At 35.7% G+C, this 17939-nt stretch overlaps 1 long non-coding RNA gene across 1 annotated transcript in view; it reads left to right on the top strand.

The window, feature by feature from the left end:
- Nucleotides 1–439: 439 nt before the first annotated feature.
- LOC103891584 (uncharacterized) overlaps nt 440–17939 on the top strand; it is a 42499-nt gene continuing 24999 nt past the window's right edge. Inside the window, exon 1 of the long non-coding RNA XR_655835.2 lies at nt 440–600. This is a non-coding gene — a long non-coding RNA (uncharacterized LOC103891584). The remainder of the gene's footprint in view (nt 601–17939) is intronic.

Below are 17939 nucleotides of genomic sequence, written 5' to 3'. Positions count from 1 at the left end.
AGGAATGCTGTTATTAACCATTATAAGTATGACGCGAAGGTCGTACATCAGGCTATTACACCTTTTCATTACATGCTAACCCCTCACGGCAGGGAAGCTACGCTTATGACTGCATTAGACAGACAAAGCCTTCAGCTCTTTAAAAAAAGAAAAAGCAAAAAAAAAAAAAAAAAAAAAAGATGAAAAAAATTAAACTCGTTTTCTTACCAGCACGTTGCAGCACCAACTCGCTCACAGGAATGTTGCCTTTTACAGGTTTCTCTTTTAATTATCCTAGAAGCAGGGAGAAAAAAAAAATCAAAAAAAAAAAAAAAAGGCAAAGAAGAAGCAGGGTGGTTAAATTAGCGTGCTGGAATCTTTTCAGTTTGTCGCAGAGTAGAAAAATAAAAAAAGGAAAAAAAAGGCTCAGTAATTTAAATTTGCTCTCAGTTCAGGCTGCAACGCTGGGTCCCGCCCCTTCTTCCGGCTGGGTTCCACTACCTGCAAGGCTGGAACTGACAGCCACTGTGCAAACAAAAAAAGGCAACAAGCATGCTGGGACCATTCTGTCTGCTGTTTGGGTCTCACTTGTCCTGACAACTAAAAATCATCAGTGGAAAGGTATTCTACATTTTTTATTTGAGGTATTTTATTTGAGGTATTTGCATGTAATTCCCATTCATTTTAATTGATACACCATAGTACATGACGTTGGGGTTTGATTTCTGTTTGGGGTGTATTTTTTTTCTTTTTCTAAACATCTATAATTATTAATACTATTTTTACCATGACAGTTTAGTGACATCTTGTGCATTTCTTACTGTTCCTGTCTCCTGCTCCAAAACACATTCTTTCCTGTATTTTCCTTTAATTCCTAAACACTGAAATTTCTAGGAACATAGAGATGGAAATACCAAGATTAGTAAGGTTTCCACTTCTCCTCTGACTCTTTCTTTTTTTGGGGATGGTGGGAGGGCTACAGGGAGGTGCATCATACTAAGAATAATTTAAGGGACAGAGGGCCTAGGATGAAGGTCCCATCAACCCCAGAAACTTCTAGGAAGGATGAAATATTCAAATGAAAAAGTCTCCACAACGAAATGTGAGAAGTTTATTTTCGTATTTATGTACTGTGCAAATAACTAAAAATAATGGAAATAAACTTGTTCTCCATTGCCAATTTTACCTAAGGTGTCTCCTATAGAAAACCGCTTTAATTTTAGCAACAAAAACCTGATACTTAACGTGCAGGGTACTGCAAGTGTGTAGCAGAGGAATTATGAAAGAGAATAAACCCCATCCTTCTTCTGTCAGGATGTAAATTGCTTATGCAGAATTTTCAACAAAGTTTTTTTTGTGTGTTGTTGTTCTTTTCTAAATGCTCTTTTCAGACAAGGGTGTTAGTGACTACTTCAATATTAAAGCTATCGGAAGACTGTATGTAGTAGGGAACATCTATAAAGTTGCCTCTTGATCCGAAGCACTGCTTTTATAAAGGTTTATGGCATTGGTGCTCCTATTCAAGTCTGGATTTTTCTCTGATCATCCTACTACCCTAACTTGAGAGGACCATGCTGACTGATGTGTCATGTCCCATAGCTGGGGGTGGGTTGCTAAGGAGTAAAATATATAATTGTACACAGTTCTTCAACAGTGGCCAAAGACACAGAAGAGAGTTACTCTTGATAACATGACTGTGCTTAATCTACTTTTTAAAATAAACTATTATTTACCTCTTATCCCTACCTCAAGCCATTTAAATGGATTTCACCATTTCTGCACAACTTGTAGAATCTCTTAAATTCAAGGACACACTGCTTTAATACATTTCACTTTTAAAAATCAGACTTTCAAAAGATAAATGATTAACAATGTAATTTAAATAAATATGAGTTCACTTTTTAAATTGGTAAAAATTTAGCTGTCAAATATTTGTTCTGTCATTTGAGGTCTCATCAGAAAACCAAACCAATTATAAATGGAAAGGTCTGAGGATGCACAGAGTGAAACTCCATCTTTGTCTTGTATTGTAACCTTTACCAGGATTATTTCTCTACTACTGTTCAGCAAAGAATGCCTTTGCTCACTTCCTACTAACAGCTGTAGCATAGAAAAAAAAAAGGGCAGGTCAAGTACTCAAGAAGCCATGTTAACTTTCCAAATAGTTAGGCAAACCTTTTTAATGAAACAGTGATAAATTACACCAATGTGCTAATTATAGGACTTTGTCATAGCATAAGATGCAATGAAACAACCCATGCCTTGACTTGGAAAGTGCTATGCATAGATTATTTCAAAAGATATAATTGAAGAGAGATTTTATTTTCCTGAAGCATTCTACAATTAAGTGGCAATTCTTTCAATCCTTTCTCTTTTAAGACTAGTTCTAGACAAAAAAAAAAAAAAAAACACCCGAAAATAAAGTAATGACTTAAAAAATATCTTATTACAAATACGACTAATTTGCCAATATTAGTTACTTTGGTATAATTTTGAACATAACCTACTTAGAACATGTTAGGGAATATTAAAATATACAGAGTGGTGCATATTGGTTTATATTCTGAATGTCTATTTTAAATGAAGAAATAACACTTTAATGTTCATCAATGTTTATTGAGTTCAGTTAGAAAAATATTAATTTTTTAAGAGACAGAGTCTCACTCTGTTACCCAGGCTGGAGTGTAGTGACATGATAATGGCTCACTACAGACTCAAAATCCTGGGCTCAAGCCTTCTGAGAAGCTGGGGCTACAGGTGAACACCACCATGCTTGCTAATTCTTTATTTCATTTTTTGTTGAGATAGGAGCCTGTGTTGCCCAGGCAGGTCTCAAACTACTGGTTACAAGAAAACTTCCTGTCTCAGTCTCCCAAAGTGCTGGGATTACGGAAGAATGTTAATTTGAATTAAAATAAAATAACCCTGACATTAAACTTCATAGAAGGAACATTTTTGTTTGGCTAATGTCAACTAGGTTTTAGCAAATGTGTGAGACATGTGATTCCACTAGATATTTAACCTATTATTTCAGAGAATTTTACTTGGTGCTCGAGAGATTAAGTAATATATTGCATATCTCACAGCCATACTGGAAAAAAAAAATCCACTTCAATAATAAATATCCCACTAAATTGTTAGGGAATTCTGTGGAGTGATACACATTTAGGTGGCTTTCACATCACGGAAATGTGTTTTAAAGAAATACACTGAACAAGTTTCCTGGAGATATATTTTAAAGATCTTCTTGGAATTGGTATATTGTCATATGCTATTTAAATTGTCATGCTCAGAGAAAATATCAAGTTGGGAAATGCTAATTCATTTTTTAAAAGCTGTATCAAATCTATACATTTTAGTCTTTCCAGTTATAACTGATAATTAGATATCATTTTCAAACTTCTTGCATATATTAAAATTATTACTTTTTGATAAATGTATTCCTCATTCTGAGTCAACTGTCTTCAGTGTGATTTTACTGTTTTGTCTTTTGGGCAGTATAATACTGTCTAATAAATCATATGTTGTGGCTGTGATGTCTTATTGACTACAATAACTAATGTATAGTTTTCCATTTTAATAGAATTTGGAAAAATTGTTTGCTTATGTTGTACCACTTAGCTATCATAATTAATTAACCCCTTTATATCTGAATCTTCAGAAAGCATTTTCTCAGTGCTGCCATAAAATGGTCTTTTACTCATGTTTGGAACCGTGTCCTCATCATTGAATCAACTGAAGTTTATGAAACGTCTAATTTGATTTTTAAAACATACACAGACACAGAATTCTTGATTTTAAGGAGATGTTCACAATAATTTCTTTGTGACCACGTAGGTATAGAATTGTGGGTGATTTTATCTGGGTATTTAGATCACAAAGAAATCAAAACAGACACTGATATTTGGCCTAGGATAGAAGAAAGACCATGAGGAGGCCTTAGACCTCAGCAGGTCATTTCCATCTTACTGTCGTATTCTTACACGGACAGGCGGACAGGAAAACGCACCGCAGATGAACTATGTTTTTCGACTGAACCCAGTTCCGAAATACAAGGTAGCTCACGTGCGAATGGCCCACACGGAGAATCAATGTCCGTGTGCCATTGGTGCTGGGTCTATGTGATACCTGAAGTTTCATGGCATTTTATTAATTGCTATTTCTAAACTAAAAGTGCACCCTGCTCTGCTAAAAGGCACAGAAAACATACAGAATGTAAACCGAGAACATGCCATGCCACAGAAAGTATGAACAGAAAACCCTGACTTAGAGAGACATGTAAAAACTAGAACATTTTACAGACACGCCCACTACCTGGCCAAACTGGATGCAAGAATTTGGAAGTGCATATTGCAAATAAGCGAAGTTTTCTTACAAGTCAGTTGATAAGAGATTTGACTTTGAGAACATTTAAGCAAAGATGAAAGCTCAAGGAATTGCAGTATTGAGGTGAGAAAAGGACGGCACAGGGGTGATGAGATGGGATCAGTAGAACAGATTCAGTGCTCTGAGAAGAGGGTGACTTCTCACTTGGGTAACAAAGTGGAGAGCAGTACACTCCCTGTGGGAGATGGGAAGGGGGTTGGCGATTGGGAGTAGTGAGTGATGAGGAGGTCAGTTTGTAACAAACCCATCTGAGAACTCTGTTGGACAAAGTGGAGGAGATGGGGTATTTGGATCCAGCATTCAGAGAAGTTATCAGTGGAGAAGCAATGATGATCAGAGTCAACGGAGTACAACAGAAACCACACAATAATGAGCTCTTCAAAAGAGCGTCAAGAAATAGAGCAGAATCCCAGGAACAGCAAAGAGGAAGCTCAGGTGAGAGATTAAGTGACTTGAGAGGTAAGAAGAAATGTGGAACAAAGTGAGATCAAATAATTCAAGCAAAAATGATCTGGACTAGACCAGGGCATCAAATGCTGCACAGATTTCTATTTATAATCTGGCCAGAATAGAATGGGAAATATCAGTAGGAATTAACTAGTAGAAAGCGATTACTAAAGTGATTTTTATTGTAATGGTAGGGGCAGTTGCCAGATAGCACTGGTGAAAAGGTGAATTGTGAAAGGCAAAATGTCATGGCATTAACCACCACACAATTAAATGTAATAAGGACTTATTAATTATCTTACTGTGGTCCTACCCGGCCATGTAGTTTAATTTAGGTTTTACATAGGTAGTAAAGGATTCTAAACTGACTTCTAGGTTCCTATCTTAAAAGAGTCGACAATCTATTTGTAATGTATACAATTGCATTTTAGATTTCATATGAGAAACCATTCTATTTTGTATAGAGAACACCATGATATGATAGATAAGACAACATACATAGCTGTGCATAATACATAAGTATCTCTTACCAATGTGTGGCATTCAACTTGGCAGGGACTATGTATGCATATAATTTTAAAGGAGATTTAATGGCATACCTAATAAATAGAGTGAGTAAATGCTTGCTGGATCACTAAGTAAAGGAATATAAATGACACTATAATGTACTTTAAACTTTCCAGGAATCAGACACATGTACATGTATGTTATCACTTCGAATGGTGACCTACGTAACTGTCAATACTGGTCTGAACTGGCAATATTCTTTCCTCATTTCAGGACTTGACTTTTAGTAGTTGCTTCTGAGTTTTCTCAAATTTGAATCTTTATGAAACAATTTATAAGGAAGTGTAGCTCTCCTAGCCCACAGATGCTCTGCAAAATGCTCATTGACATAGCTTCTGTTTTCTGATATTGTTAGTAAGGCAGAATTAAATGACTTGCTATTTTGGCATTTTAGCAAAGAAGTAGCATAGCATTTCATTCCAAAACTCAGAACTTCTTTTTAAGCCATTGGTGAGAAAGTCTTTTTTAGGGCAGTTTTTTGGCCCTAAACCATGATTTTCTGTACTTACCAGAATTTATTGAATTTTTCTCTTTTAGATCTAGAAAGAAAATCAAGAGGAGATGATAGGTGGGGAGAGATTATATTTGAATCCTGAAAATAATCTTCCAATGTTTTTCTGAAACAATTTACCACTTTCATTTAACTTAAAGCCACTTCAAACATGGGAATTGTGGGTACAGTTTTCCTAGACACTGAGTTAATTTTATTATCCATTCAGGGGCTTATATACCAGTTTGTTACACAGTTTATTTAGATAAAAGTTGAACAGTTGATAGAATATATTGTTAGGCCCCCTCTTGTTCTCCTTCCATTTTCCACAACATTACATAAACTTTCTAACATTACCCTTTTTTGCTAGAGTTCAATATACACTACTGTGGGAAAAACAAAAACAAAATAGAAACAAAACGAACTTTTTGCAAGCTTGTTGTTGTGAAAATACTTTACTCAGGCAGCCGGGTGTGGTGGCTTATGCCTGTAATCCCAGCACTTTGGGAGGCTGAGGCACACAGATCATGAGGTCAGGAGTTCGAGACTAGCCTGGCCAACATAGTGAAACTCCATCTCTTCTAAAAAGAAAAGAAAATGCTTCACTCTAGAATTTTGATGGGAAGGTAAGCTGTTATATTATCATAAAAAAATTGTTTCATTTTCCAAGTGGTTTAGTCAAAATGCAGACTTGATGTGCTTAAATGAACTTTTCAATTCTGCACTCAGAAAAGTGCCATGAAGACTCACGTGCAGCTTCCTGAGGAGTTTGTATTTCACCCTAGAAGCAATGGGAGGCCACTAAGGTATTTTAAGCAGAAGCACGACATCATTATACATATTGTTGAAAGACAAACCTTCCAGCAGTATTTAAAATAGATTGAAGTGGTGAGATTATTTCAATAACATATTACCCTGAAAATATTTTACCTTGCTTGGTGGCAAAAGGATTTAGGGTAGTGTACAGGGAAATATGATTTGACAATAGAAAATACAATTTTGGGGGAAGAGGGAAAACATAAGAATATAAAAGCAGAAGACAAGCAGGAATTAAATTAATATACAACATCATACTCTAATGTTGAATACCCTTGATAGAAGTAAGCTAAGCTTTGGTTCTATAGCTTCCCAGACAATGTGAAATAGAAAATATCATTAGCTGCATGCATCAAAATATCTAGAAGATGAAAACAAACCACTTGTTTAGGAGAATTATAGCTCTTTGACATGAGAAATTACAGAGGAATTTATCTACTTTCTCACAGAGAGGTACCAGAATGGTATGTTAAACAATGTTTGGCACACACATTTATATTTTACATACAATGGGTCTGATTTTGGTCATAAAAGGACCCAGTTTTTATCAAAGCTCAAGGTGATTATAATTTTAGCCTGAAAGAAAATCAAACGTGGCCGGGCGCGGTGGCTCACGTCTGTAGTCCCAGCATTTTGGTAGGACAAGGCAGGCGCATCATCTCAGGTCAGGAGTTTGAGATCAGCCTGGCCAACATGGTGAAACCCTATCTCTACTAAAAATACAAAAATTAGCTGGGCGTGGTGGTGGGTCCCTGTAATCCCAGCTACTCGGGAGCTTGAGGCAGGAGAATCGCTTGAACCTGGGAGGTAGAGAGGTTGCAGTGAGTCGAGATTGTGCCATTGCACTCCAGCCTGGGCAACAAGAGTGAAACTCCATCTCAAAAAAGAAAATAAATAAATAAATAATAAATAAATAAATATAATCAAACACTCCACTACAGACCTAAAAGTAAATGAAAAGGCATAGTAAGCAATTGAGTAATCAATTAGACTATATGAAGCAGTTAATTTCAGTTAGGCACTGTCCTTGTCACCAGAGATACAACTGGCAACAGGACTTACTGTGGCTCTCAGACTACTGGGGACACAGACAAGTTAACAGACAATTGCCATAGTGCATGATGAATAGAAAGAGAGGGAAAGCGTAGCATGAGATGTGAAGGCAAAGCGTGTTCCCAAATGAGGCTTGAGGGATGGTTTCCAAGGGGAAGTGACATCTGTGTAGGAGCCTGGAAGGGAGAAAAAACTCATGAGGAAGAGACTAGGAAAATGGGAATAGATGAAACAGCCACACTCGAAGGGAAGAAAGAAGTGAACACCTTTCCTCCAGTGAGTTAACAGTTGTATCTCTAGTCCCTAGAACAGAGTTATCGAAACAAATTTTTAACTAACTCATAATTTCTTAAATGTTGATAGAATAACATTGCTTAATACAGTTAACATCATCTACCTAGAACTTATGAAGGGCATCATATTTAATGTTGAAACTCAGAAGCATTCTCATTACAATCAGAAACAAGGTAAGAGTGATTTCTGTTATCTTTGTTATCCAACATTGTTTTGGAGACGAGTTAACAGTAAACAATACATATTTTGAGACAGTAGAGGCAAACTCATTCATTTGTCTTTTTTGGATGATACACTTATCTATATAGAATACACAAGACCCTACATATAACTCAGAGGAGATCAAAGTTACTGATACAAAGTAAATATATAAAAATCAAGAATATTCTTGTACCTCAGCAATACCCACAGAATGTAATAGAAGACAAAAGCCTCTATATGCCAGTAACAAAACTATGAAAAATAAATTTAATAAAACATGTGCAAGATCTTTTTGGACAAAATTATAAAATGTTAACAAAATATATAATATAGAATGGGAATATATGAGTTATACAATGTTATAGAGAACTAATCTATAAATGCAAAGTAAAATCAATCAAATTATTACACATTACAACTCATGGAGTCTGCATCTAAAATTTATTACTTCAACTGTACACTAAGGATCCTTTACAAAATATAATATTTGGGGGAATACTATACAAAAAATTTTCAGCTATTTGTTAATAAGAAATATGAAGCCACAGCTTTAGGAAGCATAGCATACTTTAAAGAAATCAACAAAAATAATTTTACAATGAAATGTAATGAAGACAGAAAAAGGAAAGCAGGCTTCTACTTCTAGCCATGACCCAGTAACACAGTGTGGGACTTACATTCCTGACATGAACAATAAAACCAGGTAAAAAACACAAATCAACCGTGTACAAGCCTTGGATCATAAGCAGCTGAGAACTCTCATCAGTGAGAGAGGGGAAACACATGAAATGACCCCCTACTCACCATAGCTCTCCAGGGAGAGGTCCCAAAATGCAGCAGAGAGAAGCAAAGCTAAAACAGAGCTTTACGGAGTCGCTAATGAGGAGGCAGAGAGTTCGAGGCTACTGAAACAGCTGAACTTTGCATGGCAGATTACCAGAAAGGAGAACATAGTGGACAGAGGGACTCCTAAGTATGTGTATGTATTCCTCAAAAGTCCTTAAGGCCAGGGTGGGATTCTGCATTGCCTAGCACAAAGCGCAAGGTTCAGAGTGGAGCTGATATTGCATAGCTGTGGTAGATGTAGTACTGTGGCCCAGTTAGAATGGAAGGGCATTGTTAAGTTAATACCTGGGCATTCAGCTGATATACCAGCAAGGTCACACCTTAGGAGCAAAAACCGTACCTGAAAGTTATGTAACCTTCCTTAAGAAAACCTAAAATGAAGCCTCGACAAAATACGGTAGAGATGCTAGCAAATTTGCATCCCATTAAAACAAAATTCAATGCTCTAAAAAAGACATTAATCCAGACTTAACAACAATTGATCATTCACAATAAGCAGCATTCTTGCTTATTCCCTAGACATGAGAATAGGCAAGAAGAGAAATATCTATTTATTTAATCCAAAAAGAAGACTGAAAAAGAGAAACAATATGACAAGAGATAGGATAGAAAACAAGTAGAAATATGGTATACATAAACCCAAATATATCAATAACTGCAATAAATGTAAATGCACCAAGCACTCTAATTAAAATGCAGATTATGGGACTGTGTAATAAAGTGAGACCCAACAAAATGCAATCTACAGAGATTCACTTTAAAATAGAAAGATACTACCATATGATCCAGCAATTCCACTACTGTGTGTGTAGAGGTGTATAGACAGACCGATAGATAGACAGACAGAAAAGAACTCAATTTATTGGAGAGCTATCTGCACTCCAATGTTTATTCCAGCACTATTTACAATATAGAGAATCAACCTAAGCGACCATTAATGGATGAATGGATAAAGAAAACGTGGTATCTATATACACAATTAAATATTATTCAGATATAAAAAATAAAATCCTGTCATCTGCAGCAACATGGATGGAAACAGAGGTCATTATGTTAATGAAATAAGCCAAGCACAGACACACAAATATTGCATGTTCTCACTGATATATGGGAGTTAAAAGGGGATTTCGTGAAGATAGAGAATAGACTGGTGGTTACCAGAGGCTGGGAAGTGTAGTGGGGAAGGAGGTTGAAGAGGGGTTGATTCATAGACACAAATAGTTAGACAGAAAGAGTAAGACCTAGTGTTTGATAAGTCAGCAAGGTGACTATCGTTAACATGTATCTATTGTACATTTCAAAGTAACCATAAAAGAATAAATGTTCCTAGCATAAAGAAAAGGTAAATACTGACAGTGATGGATATCCTAAATATCCAAATTCAGGCCAGGCACGGTGGCTCACGCCTGTAATCCCAGCACTCCAGGAGGCTGAGGCAGGCAGATCACGAGGTCAGGAGATCGAGACCATTCTGGCTAACACGGTGAAACCCCATCTCTACTAAAAATACAAAAAATTAGCCAGGCATAGTGGCGGGAGTCTGTGGTCCCAGCTACTCTGGAGCCTGAGGCAGGAGAACGGCGTGAACCTGGGAGCTGGAGCTTGCAGTGAGCCGAGATCAGGCCACTGCACTCCAGCCTGGGCGACAGAGTGAGACTCCGTCTCAAAAAAAAAAAAAAAAAAAAAAAAAAATCCAAATTCAGTCTTTGCATATCATATACATGTATCAAATTATCTCATGTATCCCAAAATGTGTACATTAATTATGTATCAAAAAATAAAACTGTTAGAGGAAAACAAAAATAAAATATAAAGACACAATTAGGTTTAAAGTAAAAGTATGACAAAAGTACATCACGTACACATTAAGCACATGGAAGTCATAGAAGGATACATGTATATCAGACTAAGTGGATTTCAAGATAAGAAGCATGAGAGATGAAAAAGAACATTTCATGCTAAAAGAGCAAAATCAACAGAGAAATGTAACAATCCTCCATGTGTCTGTGGCTAATAACTGTCTTGAAAAATATGAGTGAATCTGGCAGAACTAAAGAGAGAAGTAGAAGAAATTCCAACTTGGAGTTGTAGATTTTGACTCTTCTCTCAGAAATGAATTGAAAAAGGAGACAATAAATCAATAAGGATATAGAAAATCTGACCTCAGACCATTATACCCAGCAACTGCAGAAAACATGCTTTTTTCCCAAGTGCATATGAAATTGTCCCAGATATACCATATGCTGGGCAATAAAATGAGTGTTAACACATTTCAAGACTAATGAGAAAAAAAGAAAAAAATTACATCGTCAGACAAAAAAGAGGCTACATCACTACATATCCTCTCGTTATGTAAGAATAAGGAAATATTATCTACAAGTCAATGTCAGCAACAAATTAGATGAGAATACACATTTCTTAAAAACTCAGTTTACTAAAATCGACACCAGAAGATACAGAATACCGGAAAACTATTTACGTATTAAACAGATTTGTAATAATATACTTTCCTGCAAACAAAAGCCCAGATACACTGATGCATCCTAACAAATGAATCATGTCCATTTTCACACAAACTGTTTTCAAAATAGCAGAGGACACTTCCCTAATTAACATTATGAGGCTATCTGTAATGACACCATGTTGACTATAATAAAAACTGGCATGGTCATTGTAAGAAAAAAATGTACAGCATTAAATTTTCTTGTAAACAAAGTTATCTACCCTATTTCTCCTCAATTCAACTCCCAGGAATTTACTCAAGAGAAATGAAAACACTTATTACCCAAAGAATCATAGTTGATAATCATAATTAACTTATCCACAATAGCCAAGAACTAGAAATAAGAATATGTTAACAAGTGGATGAAGAAACAAATTTTGGTGATTCTTACAATGGAGTAAGTATGTAGCAATAAAAATAATCAAACTGATGATATATAGAGAACAGATATTTTCTAGGTATTGTGTTTAATAAAAGGAGCCAGATATAAAATAATACATAGAGCTTTTTTCTGTTAATATGATGCTCTGTAACAGGCGAAACTAATCTATGCTAATAGAGATTAGAACAACGGTAAGAGGAGTTGGGGTGAGGAGAATGGACCATGCCAAGGTGAAAAGGAAACTTTCAGGGGAAAGAAGCACTGGGGCTGCTTGTTACATGGATGTGTGTATTTGTCAGCACTCACTGAACTGCACACTGAAATCTATGCACATCATTTTATATTTTGTATGTAAAGTTTATAATAAACGTGAAAAATAGAGAAACCAGAACACCTGTGAAAGAAGGACAATGGGAATAACTGGATATATGCTAAATACAACAATGTAACCTGGAAGAAAATGGAGTATTAACAGAAAAAACACAAAGGATATTCTAAACAAGTATGTATGTTTAAATTTTGTCTCTGTAAAATGTTATAAATATCTAATTTGTGAAATTTTCATGAAAAAAGAGAACTGAAATGTTAGAGAAAAATAGCATGTATGTCAGGGGAAAGATGATCTGAGTTAAAGTCTTTGGGTCTTGTTTTCTAGAAAGGTTCTCCTATGGTTCTGACTCTGGTAAGGTTACATGTTTATGGAAAAATTTCAAGAGTAGCCACTAATAGAAAAGAAGCAGCTTAAATATCAAATCAGGAGAGAGAAAAATATTAAAAATAAAATAGATAAAATGAAAATATAATAAAAGAGAAAGAATTGTAGTTGTTAGGGACATTCACATAGTGATTCTTACAACCCCCCACACAGGTTAATCGCCTCATACATATAACGATTTGAATCCTTCCCACAGATTCATGGCTGCACTATTACCCTCATTTTATAGAGAAGGAAAGTGTGACACATAATGTCAAAAAGCTACTTTACTTAATGGCAGATTCAAACTTAGGAAGTTTTGTTACAAAATCCGTTTTGGAGCCAATATCCTATTCTTCCTTGAAAGGCAGGACAAAGATAAATTTAAGAGAGATATAATGAAAGGAATTCCAAAATGACAATAATTTCAATAAATGTGAAAGAAGTTACTGGTAAAAATACTTCTCAAGGGAATTTCAAAAGTTATAGCCCTGTGCCACTGGAAGTGGTAAATGTAAAATATGGCAAAATTGAATGTCAAAGAATGTCAAAGAATGGAAAAAGAGGTAAACGCAAACTAAAATAAAGGTTAGGTAGCTATATTTATATAGAAATACAGTTTAAGATAAAAAGATAGTGAGGGTAGAGGGGATCATTAGACAATAGAAATATTCTATTCACTGGGAACTTACAGCTTTACAAACTTGTGTGCAACTTATAAAACAGGCCCCAAAGTTTACAGCAAACATGGAAAGAACTACTGTGGGGTTCATGGTGAATAAATGATGAAATCATTCAAAGAGGACCTCGAGCCCTAGCATGGAGAATTCTTATCTTTTATTGTTTTAAATAATGATTAGACATAAATATGTACACCATAATGCTTTTAAATACAGTAATAGATATTTTTGCCAATAAAGTCTTTGCTACTTGCTATTATTTGTCTTAAGTAAAACTTATAAGGAGGAATTACTGATTTAGAAATTAAATAATTTTCAAGGTTTGATATTTATTATGTATATGATTGAGTTTATTTCCTGAAAAATTAAACTTACACTTAAAATATAGATATAATTTTCAATATTTTAAGAAGGTTTTACCAATTTGAATAGATGAAATATAGTGAATGTAGATTATTTTAATTTTGAACTCCAGATTTAAATAATACGGGTTTCTTTCATACCAGTCATGATGCATACTCGTGTATGAGTTTTTCATGTTTTACACAATTTCTACTAGCATGTTTATGTTATTTTTGACTCATAAGAGCTTTCATATATTAAAAACATAGAACTTCAATTTGTAAATATTATTTCAAGTTTTAATATAGTTCAAGTACTGCCTATAAACAAATTTTTCATTAAGAAGCTTAAAGGTTTAATGCACTCAAATGTGTTTCCTTTATGTTTTTCTTTATTGCATTGAGAAAATATTTTATTCTTTCAAGATTAATGATTTCCACATATTTACTATGCTTGTAAATTAAATGTACATATAATTATTATTTTAGCAAAAAATCATAATAAAAATAGAGTTGAGTTAATTACAATTAGAATTGAGTAAAATGAAATAAATCAAGACGTTGAAAGTATTGATAGTAGCACATAAATTGAGAAAAATTTAGAGTCATGAATGTTTATAGATTAGTCAACCAAAAGAAGTAGAGAAAGGCAATAAAAATTAGAAACCGATGAAATAGAAAATAAAGATACCACAGATATATTAAAAAATTAATAGTTTTCTTAAGAAGTAAAAAAACAGGCCGAGCATGGTGGCTCACGCCTGTAATTCCAGTGCTTTGGGAGGCCCAGGCGAGTGGATCACCTGAGGTCGGGAGTTTGAGACTAGCCTAACCAACATGAAGAAACCCTGTCTCTAATAAAAATACAAAATTAGCCGGGTGTGGTTGCGTATGCCTGTAATCCCAGCTACTCGGGAGGCAGAGGCAGGAGAATTGCTTGAAACCGGGAGGCAGAGGTAGTGGTGAGCCGAGATTGTGCCATTGCAATCCAGCCTGGGCAACAATAGCAAAACTCCACCTCAAAAAATAAAAAGTAAAACAAAACAAAACAAAACAAAAAACACCTTTCATAAAACATGAGGGGATGTCATTAGAAGAGAGGAGATTTAACATATTATTGGAGAATCCCATAAATGACTTGAAGCCAGTAAGTCAGAAACCTTGGACCAAACAAATTCTTAGAAAAATAAAATGATAGGATGCTGAAGAAGAAATAGCAAGCTTAAATAGCCTAATAACCACAGAAATAAAATTAGTGTTAAAAATTATCACAAAAAAATTACCATCCCAAGTGATTTTGTCAGCAAATTCTATGTAACTTCGAAGGAAAGCATTCCCACTATTCTGCATTTTCCAGAATATGGTAAAAAACAGAAATACCCTAATATCATGAGACCAGCAGAATCTTGAAGCCAATCTCAGCTGTTATTAATTACTGTGAATAAGAATGGGAATTAGCTGGTTATGGGATTGACACATAAAATTCTTTTTCTTTTTTTGTTTATTATACTTTAAGTTTTAGGGTACATGTGCACAACGTGCAGGTTAGTTACATATGTATATATGTGCCATGCTGGTGTGCTGCACGCATTAACTCGTCATTTAACCTTAGGTATATCTCCTAATGCTATCCCTCCCCCCACCCCCCACCCCACAACAGGCCCCGGTGTGTGATGTTCCCCTTCCTGTGTCCATGTGTTCTCATTGTTCAATTCCCACCTATGAGTGAGAACATGCGGTGTTTGGTTTGCAAGGACAAAATTCTATTTCTTTACATGAACAAATGAGAAACAAAAATTACAAAAATATGTATGCCATTTACAAAGACAATAAAGTTACAAGAAAAATCTAACAAAAATTGTGCAAGACAAGACTGGAGAAAACCAGATAATTGTGTTGAAAGCTTCAAAAAATGATTTAACTAAAAAGAGATATCATATTCATGAATTGTAAGGCTCATATTATATATAATTCTTACTCAAACATATTTATAGATTCAATGACATGCCAATAAAATTCAAAAAGACTTTCTAAGTTGATTCTCATTCTTATATAGAATACACTAGACCAAAATTTGCCAAAAAAAATTCTAAGAACACAATGTGTTTATGTGCATGAGTTGCTCTACCAGGTATCAAAACCTATTATTAAGCAACAGATAGTGTGTTATTGGCCTAGGGATAAAGAAATTGATCAGTGGAACAAAACAGAACACTTAAAAACAGATCCAACCATGAAATCTGGCATCCATTGTCACAGCAAGTGTGCAGTAAAATGGGTCATTTAATTCAAAGTTATGTTCTGTGGTATTTTATGTCAGTAAATTCAGCATTCTGTAATTCATCTGAGGGTGGTGCTTGCAGGGGAACAGGGTATGTAAGGCAGACTCATAACCTGAGTGTTAGTTCTGGCATGAATGAATTGCTGCCCCTCTGGGGTCGAAGACATTCGGATGTATTAGATTTTCCACAAGGTGACGGAGTGTCCTCTTTGCACAATGTTATATATTGAGACCTCCAATCTGGGCTCTGCTACTGACAGGGTGGAACATTCAGGAGTAACAATAGGTAGCTGAGTCTTTGCATGAAGAAATTGGGGGTATCTGGCTTATTCATAACCACCACTTCTCTCATCATAACTCCTCCATTTATGGGGCCACTGTGGAAGACAGGATAGAGTCTGCCTGCCATTTGCCCCTAAATGCATCCTGTCTATCTACCTGTTGAAGGCCTCCTTTACTGATACATATTGATTATGCCTACACTCTTGGGTCTTCCCTCTATTTTCCTCCTCTTCATTTCCAATCTTTCAGTGTGGCTATTACCAGGCCCTTATTAATCAGTAAAGCAAATCATTGCTACTGCCCAGAAATGTATACATCTTCTTACCTCAGGTTATTTTTCTTTCCATACAGAAAACATGATGGAGTCTGTCTACTGCTTGTGGCTCTACAAACTGATTTTCTTCTCCTCATTGTTCTTTGAGGTCATTCCTGAGTTGGGCTGTAGTACAGCATCAGACCAATTCTGTCTTAGCCAACCTACTTCCAGAGGAAGACTTTTATTTTCTTCTTGGTTCATTGTTAGGTGGCTTTAGAGAATGGCCAAGGAGGCTCTACTTGTGTGTGGGACACCCATCAACACAAAAAATGTTGGCAATATGGAGATCTGAGGCACCTGTTCTTGTAATTTTGAGGGTCATCTGGAAATGCTCAGGACAAATTCTTAATGTATAACTCACATTGTATCATGGATTGTGACTGCACCTGTCCAACTTTGTAACTTGGTGAATCTGACTATACTCAACTCATTATGTAGTTCCAGTGGTTAGGCACTTGCTGTCTGCTAGAGCTGGGTGGCATGCCAGAAGTTGCTTTTCAAACCCCGGACAGTACCTTGCTTCAGAACTCTTGTGTTCTATGCAGTGCCTCATTTACTGGGGATGACCAGAGGCTTTATATTATCCACCATAGATCCCTCTAGCCCCATTGGATCTGCCAGGTCATACAGTCTGGACCTGTGACAAAGTTCTCTCTCATTCTTTGCCCTTAAAACTGGCAGCCTCTGAGTCACTTCATAAATGATCAGGGCACTTTGTGCAAAAATGGTTTATGCTACCTCCAAAATACAGAGAAAACTACTAAGCCTGTGGCCATGTTTCTCTTAGTGGTAAGGAACGTATGGTTCAATAACCCTTTCCCTTAGATAGAATAGAGTACCACAGCATGCTCCAGATTAATGAAATCTTGTGAACATTACGAAAGTGGCAGGTGTCTGAATTTTAATTTTGTAGAGTACATAGTGCCCACTGGCATGTTATGTACCTTTTAAGGGTATCAAGAATACTTGCCACTTTCTGCTCACTACAGCATTTTAATATATGATTAATATGGTGGCTAAACATGGTAGTTTTCAGAATGACAAGATGATCCAAGTCTTTACAGAATATGTTGTGACAAAGAACAGGAGAACTGACACAACCTATAGGAAAGACAGCACATGTGCACTTCTGTTCCCATGTAAAAACATACGGCTTTGGTCCCCTTTACCCCTGAATTTTGAAAATAATTTACTGTATCAATTATAGTCACCACATCAATACTTGCATACCCCAAATCTGTGATGATCTGTTACATTAACAGACACACAGTGTGGAGGCTCCTCAGAGTACCTGACCACATATCGTCCAGATACAGCAAAAACTATAATTATGAGTACATTCACCAATATTCTAGATCTCCTCTCCATCTAGGCACAGAAA

This window comes from Pongo abelii, chromosome 8, assembly GCF_028885655.2.
Source record: "Pongo abelii isolate AG06213 chromosome 8, NHGRI_mPonAbe1-v2.0_pri, whole genome shotgun sequence".
Lineage (NCBI taxonomy): Eukaryota > Metazoa > Chordata > Mammalia > Primates > Hominidae > Pongo > Pongo abelii.
The sequence above is the reverse complement of the archived record's forward strand: the minus strand, read 5'-3'. Positions and strand labels throughout refer to the sequence as shown.